At 43.0% G+C, this 11,968-nt stretch overlaps 1 protein-coding gene across 1 annotated transcript in view; it reads right to left on the minus strand.

Annotated features, from left to right (window-relative positions):
• KCNIP1 (potassium voltage-gated channel interacting protein 1) overlaps positions 1-11,968 on the minus strand; it is a 345,209-nt gene that overhangs the window by 241,489 nt on the left and 91,752 nt on the right. The gene's annotated exons all lie outside the window — the stretch shown is intronic.

An 11,968-nucleotide genomic window follows, 5' to 3' on the forward strand; every position in this document is an offset into this window, starting at 1 on the left:
TTAAAATCTGAAGTCAATTAATTGCTCAATTAATTATTTTACATTAGAATGGAAAAGTTAGTCTGTGACTCTAAAAGGCCACACTTTCTTAAACATGACAGGTATATAAGCTCAGCTTATTACAAAGCACAAATATTGTGTTGCAAAGGGTATGATTTTCTACTACACTTATCCACTTAATTCCAAATATTCCCAGGGTAAAAGTTGCTCCCCTACTGTGGGCTGAAGCTCCTAGCTGACCACAAGAGTCATCTTCCAGAGTGTATGTCTTCTAGCCTTTCTTATAATTAGGTATGACCATGTGACTGAGTTCTCAGGGATTTGAATAGAAGGAGAAGTGACATGAACATCTTCAAGTCTGGCCCATAAAAACCTCCCATGTGTATTCCTGTCCTTATAGACACATACCCCTAAGAAGTACACATTAGCTAATTCTTTTATCTTATGCTGGCTCCCTTGTTAACAAGACCAAGAGCACTTATTCTTAAGATCAATTCATTGGAGAACCTGAGTTAACATTCTAAAATGTAAAAAGATAAACTGAGAATGGCACATAGCAAGCATGTCTAGGGTATGGTGACTTCCCTTTTCCATTTATGCTTTTCCGAACTTTTAAAAAATACATTTTGAATATGAGCATGAATTACTTATAATATAAGAAAAACTGTATAACTAAAATGTATTTCAGTCTGAACCTTGACACAGTAGCATTCACTGAATTGTGTTTGAGGATTCTACTCCTGACTTTCTCTACTTCATGACACCTATCTTTGTATTTGCACCTGGATGTCTTCCATCCCTCCCCATTACCCCAATCTTTCCTCTCCCCCTTCTGTAATTGCTGCCCTAAGGTCCCAATTTCCCCTTATTTTCAGCATTTTCTCATATGCCTTGTCTCCATCTCTATTCCTTAAATTAATCCAACTTGCTCCCTTGGTGACCATTTCCACTATGGCTCAAACCTATGGCCCTGCCACTGTCACCTCCCTCATCCTAAGAGGATGCCCTCCTAACTTGGACCATGTGTGGGGTCCCACTCTGTTGCCTGCTGCTGCACCCGCTGGCCTCCCTACACCTGCACCTGCCTCTCCTTTCTTCCTGTGAGTATACAGCTGGCCCTCCTCCCAGCTGAGGCCCAGACCCATACCCTGGTCTTGCTGTGGGCTTCACACGTTCTTATTGCTGACATCCATCATTTTCTTCCTCCTATAGCATTCCACAGTTCCCTCTCACTTGCATACTTCTCATTAGCATTTTAAACATGCTTGAATCAATCTCAAAAAAAAAAAAAAAAAAAAAAAGAGTAAACGAAAGTACTGTGACTCCCAAGCCCTATTAGCCATCTTCCCTTTTATCTCCTCTGGGTCATGGCCAAACTGCTTTCAGGGGTTGTCTACACTGGGTATGTTCCTGTCCCCATCTTTGCCCGTCCCTTAGCACACTGTACTCTGGCTCTGCGCCTTCACTCCACCAAAACTTCTCTCCCTAGGGTCACCAATGGCAGCCATGTCACCATACCCAGTGGCCAGGTTCCAGTCTTGTTTTGCTGGACTTTTCTGTAATGTTTGACTTCAGATTTGCTGCATTTGAAACACTGTATTCTCCTCCCTTCCATGACATCATCCTTGCCTGATTTTCATCTCTCCTTCCTGGCTATTCCTCTGCTTCCTCAGCTGTAAGACTTGGTCGTAGATCATTTACCTTTCTCACTTTTCACTCTTCCCTTGGGCAATTGCATCCATTCTTTTGACTTCAGTCACTATCTCTTCACAGATGAGGTCTGTATCTTTACTCCAGACCTGTCTTCCAAGCTCCAGCCCTATATACCTGCTTTCTCACTGGTCAAATTCACTTGGATATGTGGTCCAGCTTGAACTCATGCCCTATCCCCTGTCAACCACATCTTCCTCTTGGGCGTTCTCTCTCAGTGAATGACACCACCATTCACCCTATTATGCAATGCAGATTTGGGTGTTATGCTTGGCTCTGCCTTTCCTCTCTAGTGTCATGCCTCATCTGTCACCATGTCCTGTCCATTCTTAACTCATAAATATCTTTTAACCTTCCTACTTGTCTCCATCTCAATTTAAAACACCCTAGTGCCAGCTAGGCATTATTTCTTTGTTGGACCATTGCAAGAGCCTACTCACTATCTCCCACATCTGTCCTGCAAATCCCCTCACTTGTCCTCCAAACCACAGTTCACAAATGCAAGGCTTATCACTCTGATCATCCCTTCAAAGACCCCTCAGTGGTTAAATGTAACTATTAAGGTAAAGTTTACACTTCACAATGTGGCCTTCCTGACCCTCCCCTGCCTGATTGTCCTGCTATTCCCCTCTACCCTCTGTGTCCCAGAGAAACTGGTCTTTCATTGGCAGGAATGGACCATTTCCTTCTCTCTTGGGACCTGGCATAAATGTTCTAGAATGCTGTTCCGATGTGCTCTCATACCTATCTTACTCGCAAATTCCCACTCATTGCTCAGACCTAGGTCAGAAAGCCTTCTCTGCCCTCCAGTTCAGATGACATTCAAAGCAGTATCTCCATATCTAATGCATATGTATTAGTGTTATGATTTGATCAAAATCTGTCTTCCCCAGTAAACCATAAGCCCTTTGAAGTCAGAGGCCCTGGACAAATGACTGAGTTTTCTAAGCCTTTGTTGTCTTATCTGTACAATGGGGAATAATAATACATGCTAGCGATGGGGATTCTAGGCAGAAGGAGAAACATGGGCTGAGACTCAGAGTTTGGGAATACAGAGAATGGTAGGAAAGCTGTAATAGCCGAATGTAGCTGAAGTGAAAGGGTTGGGCAGGTCATGCAGGAGTGTGTGAAGTTGGGCTTTATCTTGAGATCAAGGAAGAACAGAGGAGTGAGATATAGTCCAACAATTTAGCAATTTTTTGAGTGTCTACTATGTATCTGTGGGTAAGTCAATTAACACAACAGATTTAAAAATTCCTTGTTCCATGGAGGGTATATTCTAGTAGAAGGGGTTAGACAATAAATAGATTCAATAAATAAATAAATAAATAAATAAATTAATTAATTAATTAATTAAAGAGAATCCTGAGAGATAGATACTATGGTAAAAGTATAAATAAAGCAAGAAAAGGGAAATTGAAAGTTCCTGGGGAGTGGTAGAGAAGGTGGGTACAAGTCATAATTTTAAATGGTGTCCTCAGAGTGAAGCCTTCTTGAGAAGTTGACTTTTGAGCAAAAATGTAGAAAAAGTGATAGTGTGAGGCATATAGTTATTTGAGGAAGGCATGGTACAGGCAGAGGGAAGAGTTAACGCAAATGTCCTGAGGCTGGAATATACGTGATGTGTTGGGGGGAGAGCAAGGAGCTCAGTGTAGCTGGAATGAAGCACACAAAGAGGAGAGTGGACAGAGATGATGTCAGAGGTAAAAGGTTCAGATCAGCATAGCTATTATAATGAATTAACTTTGAGGTGAAATCAGGAGGGACTGGAGGATTTTGAGCAGAGGAGGGACACAATCTGCTTTATGTATGTATGTTTTATTTGCACTGACGAGGCCAGAGAGGAGAATGAAAGTGGGCAGTTGGAGGCAGGATAACCAGTGGGGATTTTAGGGATAGCTAATTCATGTTTTTATATAACAGATTTACTGAGACATAATTTACATACTATATAATTCACCTATTTAGAGTGTATAACTCAGTGGCTTTTGGTATATTCGCAGAGTTCTGTGACCAGTAACACAATCACTTTTAGAACATTTTTATCACTTCCAAAAAAAATTTGTTCCCACCAGTAGTCACTGCTCATTTTCTCCCCAGCCCCATCTGTAGTCCTCGGTAACCACTAAATATACTTTCTGTCACTACAGATTTCCTTATTCTGGGCTTTTCACATAAATGGAATTATATAAGAGGTATCTTTTGTTGAAAAAAGCCTGTAGCCTTTTTTTCACTTAGTTTAATATTTGTAAGCTTCATCTATGTTATGGCAAGTATCAGTACTTCATTTCTTTTTATGGATAGAGAATATTCCATTGAATAGATACACAGCATTTGTTTATCCATTCATCATTCGATGGGTGTTGGGCTGTTCACACCTGTTGGCTATAGTGCATAGCATTTCTGTGAATATTCATGTGCAAGTTTTTGTTTGAACGCTTGTTATCCAGTCTTTTGGGGATATACCCAGGAGTGGAGTTGCTGGTCATGTGGAAAATTTTATATTTAACTTACTGAGGAAGCAGCAAACTGTTTTTCCACAATGGCTGCATCATTTTATATTCCCAGCAGCAGCGTATGAGGGTTCCAGTTTCTCCACATCATGCTGCCAATTCTGAAGTAGCTCTCCAGGATAGCTAATATTTATTAAATTACATGTCAGGTACTAGTCTATGCACTTTTCATAACTGTCTCATTTTATTTTTTTTTATTTTTTATTTTTTTATTGGTGTTCAATTTACTAACATACAGAATAACACCCAGTGCCCGTCACCCATTCACTCCCACCCCCCGCCCTCCTCCCCTTCTACCACCCCTAGTTCGTTTCCCAGAGTTAGCAGTCTTTACGTTCTGTCTCCCTTTCTGATATTTCCCACACATTTCTTCTCCCTTCCCTTATTTTCCCTTTCACTATTATTTATATTCCCCAAATGAATGAGAACATATAATGTTTGTCCTTCTCCGACTGACTTACTTCACTCAGCATAATACCCTCCAGTTCCATCCACGTTGAAGCAAATGGTGGGTATTTGTCATTTCTAATAGCTGAGTAATATTCCATTGTATACATAAACCACATCTTCTTTATCCATTCATCTTTCGTTGGACACCGAGGCTCCTTCCACAGTTTGGCTATCGTGGCCATTGCTGCTAGAAACATCGGGGTGCAGGTGTCCCGGCGTTTCATTGCATTTGTATCTTTGGGGTAAATCCCCAACAGTGCAATTGCTGGGTCGTAGGGCAGGTATATTTTTAACTGTTTGAGGAACCTCCACACAGTTTTCCAGAGTGGCTGCACCAGTTCACATTCCCACCAACAGTGTAAGAGGGTTCCCTTTTCTCCGCATCCTCTCCAACATTTGTTGTTTCCTGCCTTGTTAATTTTCCCCATTCTCACTGGTGTGAGGTGGTATCTCATTGTAGTTTTGATTTGTATTTCCCTGATGGCAAGTGATGCAGAGCATTTTCTCATGTGCATGTTGGCCATGTCTATGTCTTCCTCTGTGAGATTTCTGTTCATGTCTTTTGCCCATTTCATGATTGGATTGTTTGTTTCTTTGGTGTTGAGTTTAAGAAGTTCTTTATAGATCTTGGAAACTAGCCCTTTATCTGACATGTTATTTGCAAATATCTTCTCCCATTCTGTAGGTTGTCTTTGAGTTTTGTTGACTGTATCCTTTGCTGTGCAAAAGCTTCTTATCTTGATGAAGTCCCAATAGTTCATTTTTGCTTTTGTTTCTTTTGCCTTCGTGGATGTATCTTGCAAGAAGTTACTATGGCCGAGTTCAAAAAGGGTGTTGCCTGTGTTCTTCTCTAGGATTTTGATGGAATCTTGTCTCACATTTAGATCTTTCATCCATTTTGAGTTTATCTTTGTGTATGGTGAAAGAGAGTGGTCTAGTTTCATTCTTCTGCATGTGGATGTCCAATTTTCCCAGCACCATTTATTGAAGAGACTGTCTTTCTTCCAATGGATAGTCTTTCCTCCTTTATCGAATATTAGTTGCCCATAAAGTTCAGGGTCCACTTCTGGATTCTCTATTCTGTTCCACTGATCTATGTGTCTGTTTTTGTGCCAGTACCACACTGTCTTGATGACCACAGCTTTGTAGTACAACCTGAAATCTGGCATTGTGATGCCCCCAGATATGGTTTTCTTTTTTAAAATTCCCCTGGCTATTCGGGGTCTTTTCTGATTCCACACAAATCTTAAAATAATTTGTTCTAACTCTCTGAAGAAAGTCCATGGTATTTTGATAGGGATTGCATTAAACGTGTATATTGCCCTGGGTAACATCGACATTTTCACAATATTAATTCTGCCAATCCATGAGCATGGAATATTTTTCCATCTCTTTGTGTCTTCCTCAATTTCTTTCAGAAGTGTTCTATAGTTTTGAGGGTATAGATCCTTTACATCTTTGGTGAGGTTTATTCCTAGGTATCTTATGCTTTTGGGTGCAATTGTAAATGGGATTGACTCCTTAATTTCTCTTTCTTCAGTCTCATTGTTAGTGTATAGAAATGCCACTGACTTCTGGGCATTGATTTTGTATCCTGCCACGCTACCGAATTGCTGTATGAGTTCTAGCAATCTTGGGGTGGAGACTTTTGGGTTTTCTATGTAGAGTATCATGTCATCGGCGAAGAGGGAGAGTTTGACTTCTTCTTTGCCAATTTGAATGCCTTTAATGTCTTTTTGTTGTCTGATTGCTGAGGCTAGGACTTCCAGTACTATGTTGAACAGCAGTGGTGAGAGTGGACATCCCTGTCTTGTTCCTGATCTTAGGGGAAAGGCTCCCAGTGCTTCCCCATTGAGAATGATATTTGCTGTGGGCTTTTCATAGATGGCTTTTAAGATGTCGAGGAATGTTCCCTCTATCCCTACACTCTGAAGAGTTTTGATCAGGAATGGATGCTGTATTTTGTCAAATGCTTTCTCTGCATCCAATGAGAGGATCATATGGTTCTTGGTTTTTCTCTTGCTGATATGATGAATCACATTGATTGTTTTACGGGTGTTGAACCAGCCTTGTGTCCCAGGGATAAATCCTACTTGGTCATGGTGAATAATTTTCTTAATGTACTGTTGGATCCTATTGGCCAGTATCTTGTTGAGAATTTTTGCATCCATGTTCATCAGGGATATTGGTCTGTAATTCTCCTTTTTGGCGGGGTCTTTGTCTGGCTTTGGAATTAAGGTGATGCTGGCCTCATAGAACGAATTTGGAAGTACTCCATCTCTTTCTATCTTTCCAAACAGCTTTAGGAGAATAGTTATGATTTCTTCTTTAAACGTTTGATAAAATTCTCCTGGGAAGCCATCTGGCCCTGGACTCTTGTGTCTTGGGAGGTTTTTGATGACTGCTTCAATTTCCTCCCTGGTTATTGGCCTGTTCAGGTTTTCTATTTCTTCCTGTTCCAGTTTTGGTAGTTTGTGGCTTTCCAGGAATGCGTCCATTTCTTCTAGATTGCCTAATTTATTGGCGTATAGCTGTTCATAATATGTTTTTAAAATCGTTTGTATTTCCTTGGTGTTGGTAGTGATCTCTCCTTTCTCATTCATGATTTTATTAATTTGAGTCTTCTCTCTCTTCTTTTTAATAAGGCTGGCTAATGGTTTATCTATCTTATTAATTCTTTCAAAGAACCAACTCCTGGTTCTGTTGATCTGTTCCACAGTTCTTCTGGTCTCGATTTCGTTGAGTTCTGCTCGAATCTTTATTAACTCCCTTCTTCTCTTGGGTGTAGGATCTATTTGCTGTTTTTTCTCTAGCTCCTTTATGTGTAAGGTTAGCTTTTGTATTTGAGTTCTTTCCAGTTTTTGAATGGATGCTTGTATTGCGATGTATTTCCCCCTTAGGACTGCTTTTGCTGCATCCCAAAGATTTTGAACGGTTGTATCTTCATTCTCATTAGTTTCCATGAATCTTTTTAATTCTTCCTTAATTTCCTGGTTGACCCTTTTATCTTTTAGCAGGATGGTCCTTAACCTCCATGTGTTTGAGGTCCTTCCAAACTTCTTGTTGTGATTTAGTTCTAATTTCAAGGCATTATGGTCCGAGAATATGCAGGGGACAATCCCAATCTTTTGGTATCGGTTCAGACCCGATTTGTGACCCAATATGTGGTCTATTCTGGAGAAAGTTCCATGTGCGCTTGAGAAGAATGTGTATTCAGTTGAGTTTGGATGTAAAGTTCTGTAGATATCTGTGAAATCCATCTGGTCCAGTGTATCATTTAAAGCTCTCGTTTCTTTGGAGATGTTTTGCTTAGAAGACCTATCGAGTATAGAAAGAGCTAGATTGAAGTCACCAAGTATAAGTGTATTATTATCTAAGTATTTCTTCACTTTGGTTAATAATTGATTTATATATTTGGCAGCTCCCACATTCGGAGCATATATATTGAGGATTGTTAAGTCCTCTTGTTGAATAGATCCTTTAAGTATGATATAGTGTCCCTCTTCATCTCTCACTACAGTCTTTGGGGTAAATTTTAGTTTATCTGATATAAGGATGGCTACCCCTGCTTTCTTTTGAGGACCATTCGAATGGTAAATGGTTCTCCAACCTTTTATTTTCAGGCTGTAGGTGTCCTTCTGTCTAAAATGAGTCTCTTGTAGACAGCAAATAGATGGGTCCTGCTTTTTTATCCAGTCTGAAACCCTGCGCCTTTTGATGGGGTCATTTAGCCCGTTCACATTCAGAGTTACTATTGAGAGATATGAGTTTAGTGTCATCATGATATCTATTCAGTCTTTGTTTTTGTGGACTGTTCCACTGAACTTCTTCTTAAAGGGGAATTTTAAGAGGCCCCCTTAAGATTTCTTGCAGAGCTGGTTTGGAGGTCACATATTCTTTTAGTTGCTGCCTGTCTTGGAAGCTCTTTATCTCTCCTTCCATTTTGAATGAGAGCCTTGCTGGATAAAGTATTCTTGGTTGCATGTTCTTCTCATTTAGGACCCTGAATATATCCTGCCAGCCCTTTCTGGCCTGCCAGGTCTCTGTGGAGAGGTCTGCTGTTACCCTAATACTCCTCCCCATAAAAGTCAGGGATTTCTTGTCTCTTGCTGCTTTAAGGATCTTCTCTTTATCTTTGGAATTTGCAAGCTTCACAATTAAATGTCGAGGTGTTGAACGGTTTTTATTGATTTTAGGGGGGGATCTCTCTATTTCCTGGATCTGAATGCCTGTTTCCCTTCCCAGATTAGGAAAGTTTTCAGCTAGAATTTGTTCAAATACATATTCTGGCCCTCTGTCCCTTTCGGCGCCCTCGGGAACTCCAATTAAACGTAGGTTTTTCTTCCTCAGGCTGTCGTTTATTTCCCTTAATCTATCTTCATGGTCTTTTAATTGTTTGTCTCTTTTTTCCTCAGTTTCCCTCTTTGCTATCAACTTGTCTTCTAGGTCACTCACTCGTTCTTCCACCTCGTTAACCCTCGTCGTTAGGACTTCTAGTTTGGATTGCATCTCATTCAATTGGTTTTTAATTTCTGCCTGATTAGCTCTAAATTCTGCAGTCATGAAGTCTCTTGAGTCCTTTATACTTTTTTCTAGAGCCACCAGTAGCTGTATAATAGTGCTTCTGAATTGGCTTTCTGACATTGAATTGTAATCCAGATTTTGTAACTCTGTGGGAGAGAGGACTGTTTCTGATTCTTTCTTTTGAGGTGAGGTTTTCCTTCTAGTCATTTTGCTCAGTGCAGAGTGGCCAAAAGCTAGTTGTATTGGGAAAAAGAGAAACAGAGAGGAGAGAAAGAAGGAAAGAAAAGAGAAAGAGAAAAAAAAAAGGGAAGAAAAAGAAAAAAAAAACGAAAAAAAAAAAAAGAAGAAAAAGAGAAAGAAAAAGAAAGGAGAAAAAAAAGGGGGTGGGGGAAGGAAACAAATCAAAAAGCAAAACAAAACAAAAACAAAAACAAAAACAAAAACAAACAAAAAAAGAACCACCGGGGAGTATCTTCTGATTCTGTGTACTTTAAGTCCCTTGGCTTCTCCTGGAAGTTGTCCGTCTAGCTGGTGTTCTGGGGGAGGGGCCTGTTGTGCTGATTTTCAGGTGTTAGCAGTTGGGGGAGCTGCTGTGCCCCTGCCTGGTGCAGGGCTCAGTGGGGGTTGTTTACCCCGTGAGGCCGCAAGAGGAACAGCCCCAGTGGCGGGGCAGCTCTGGAAACCTGGATTCAGCTCCGGCAGGAACTCCGTCTGCAGGGCCTGGAGGCTCCGGGCGGGGCCGCTGATCTGCTCAGCTGGGGCAGGAGCGTCCTCGCTGTCCTGGGCCCTCCCGGCCTCTGCCTGTCCCGGGGGGAGGCGGGATCCTGGGCTGTGTCCGGGCGCCCTGTGCTCCGGAGCCTGTGCTGGTGGATTCGCGCTCCCGGGCCGCGCAGCCCCCTCCGCGGAGCCGCCGCCCGAGCCCCCCCGAGCTGCTCCTGGAACCGCGCAGCCCCCTCCGCACGGAGCCTCTTCCTCTGCCCGAGCCCCTCCGAGCTGCTCCGGGTCCCGCCGTGCGCGCTGCAGCCCTTAGGGAGCTCGGCGCACTCTCCTGGGCGCGCAGTTGCTGTTACTGTCCCGGGGAGCCCGAGGGCATCCCCGCCCTCCTGGGTCCTGCTCCACCTCCCTGCGAGCCCCTTTCCCCCGGGAAGGTCGGTGCGGCTCCTGCTCCTCCGGGACGGGGCTCTCCTGTCCTGGGGACACTCGCCCCGGCCTCAGCCCGGCTCCTCGCGGGGCCCCTCCCCCTTGGAGGCCTTTGTGTCTTTACTTCTTTTTCCCCGTCTTCCTACCTTGAGAGAAGCGCGAACTCTTCTCACTGTTGCATTCCAGCTGGTCTCTCTTTAAATCTCAGGCCGAATTCATAGATTTTCAGGATAATTTGAAGGTTTTCTAGGTAGTTTGGTGGAGACAGGTGACTTGGAGACCCTACTCTTCCGCCATCTTGCTCCTCCCCCCAACTGTCTCATTTTATCCTCATAATCACTTGATGAGGATGTACTATCATGACCCTGTTTTAGAAATGAGAAAACAGAGGCTCAGAGGGTTGGAGAGACTTGCCCAAGGTCATACAGCAGGTAAGTGGTAGAGGTGAGAGAGATGAAGATGGTGTGGACGAAGGTAAAACAGATGCACTTGACTTAATGGAACTTACTCCACAGTGGACCCACCCCCCACCCCTCTGTTCCAGTCATCGCCTCTAAAATTGGTGGCTTAAAACAACACTATGATTTTCTTCTCTCTCATCATCTCAGTGGGTCAGGAACTCAAGAAAGGCTTATCTGGGTGTTGGCTCAGTGTCTCATGCAAGTGCAGCTAGATGGTGGCTGCAGTGGGGGCCTGGTTGGACATCCATTTCATTTCAGGGAGTCTTAGAGTCTCTTTACATGGTCTGTGTATGTGGACAGGTTTGGACCTCCTTACAGCTTGGGGATCTCAGGATAGGCAGACTGCTTACAAATCAGCCAAAGATCTCAAGAGAGAGCATTCCAGTAAGCAAGGTGGAAGCTGAGTTGCCTTGGATGATCTAGCCTTAGTTGGGTCATTTGATCACATGAGGTCGTTTCTGCTGAACTCTATTGGTCAGTCAAGTACCATACAGATTTCAGGGGAGGATACACAAACCCCAGCTTCAATGGGAGGATTAGCCAGATGATACCACAGATGACAATGTAGGATGCTGTCATCCTGGGAAATAATCTGCCATGCCTACCCTTGGAGGAGGAGGGCCCCAAGCCCATCTTGTGATGAGTGAGTACCCTTTCTGTGACCCTGCACTCTAGGATTTTCTTTGCTCATCTCCTGCCACCTTCAACCCTGGCCTAGGGTCTGAGACCCTGAGCCAGGACTCTCTCTAAAGACCAAGGCCTAGTTTTGGCCTAAGCTGCTTTGCATGGGGCTGGCATTTGGGCAGGGATTTTTTAGCTCAGCTCTACCCTGGGGACTGTACCCAGGGACAAGAGACATTGAATGGAGCTGAAAGTGTTGGCCAAGTAGAATTCCACTGGTTAATGAGCACCAGGAGAGAAAATTGATAGATATGATCCTCTTGGTGAAAGAGACCTCCAGAGTGAGATCCAGGCTGGATTAGATCATGATTATAGAGGGTGAGGAGGGTGGCAGAGAGAAACACTCTTATGGACATCATTTGTGCACAGGGCACAGTGCAAGCACACCATAGGCGTTCATCTCCAGTTGCCATCCCAGCAACCTTATGGGGCAGGTACTATGTACTTGTAGAAATGGGAACACAGAGGCTCAGAGAGGTGAAATGATAT

This window comes from Canis lupus, chromosome 4, assembly GCF_003254725.2.
Source record: "Canis lupus dingo isolate Sandy chromosome 4, ASM325472v2, whole genome shotgun sequence".
Lineage (NCBI taxonomy): Eukaryota > Metazoa > Chordata > Mammalia > Carnivora > Canidae > Canis > Canis lupus.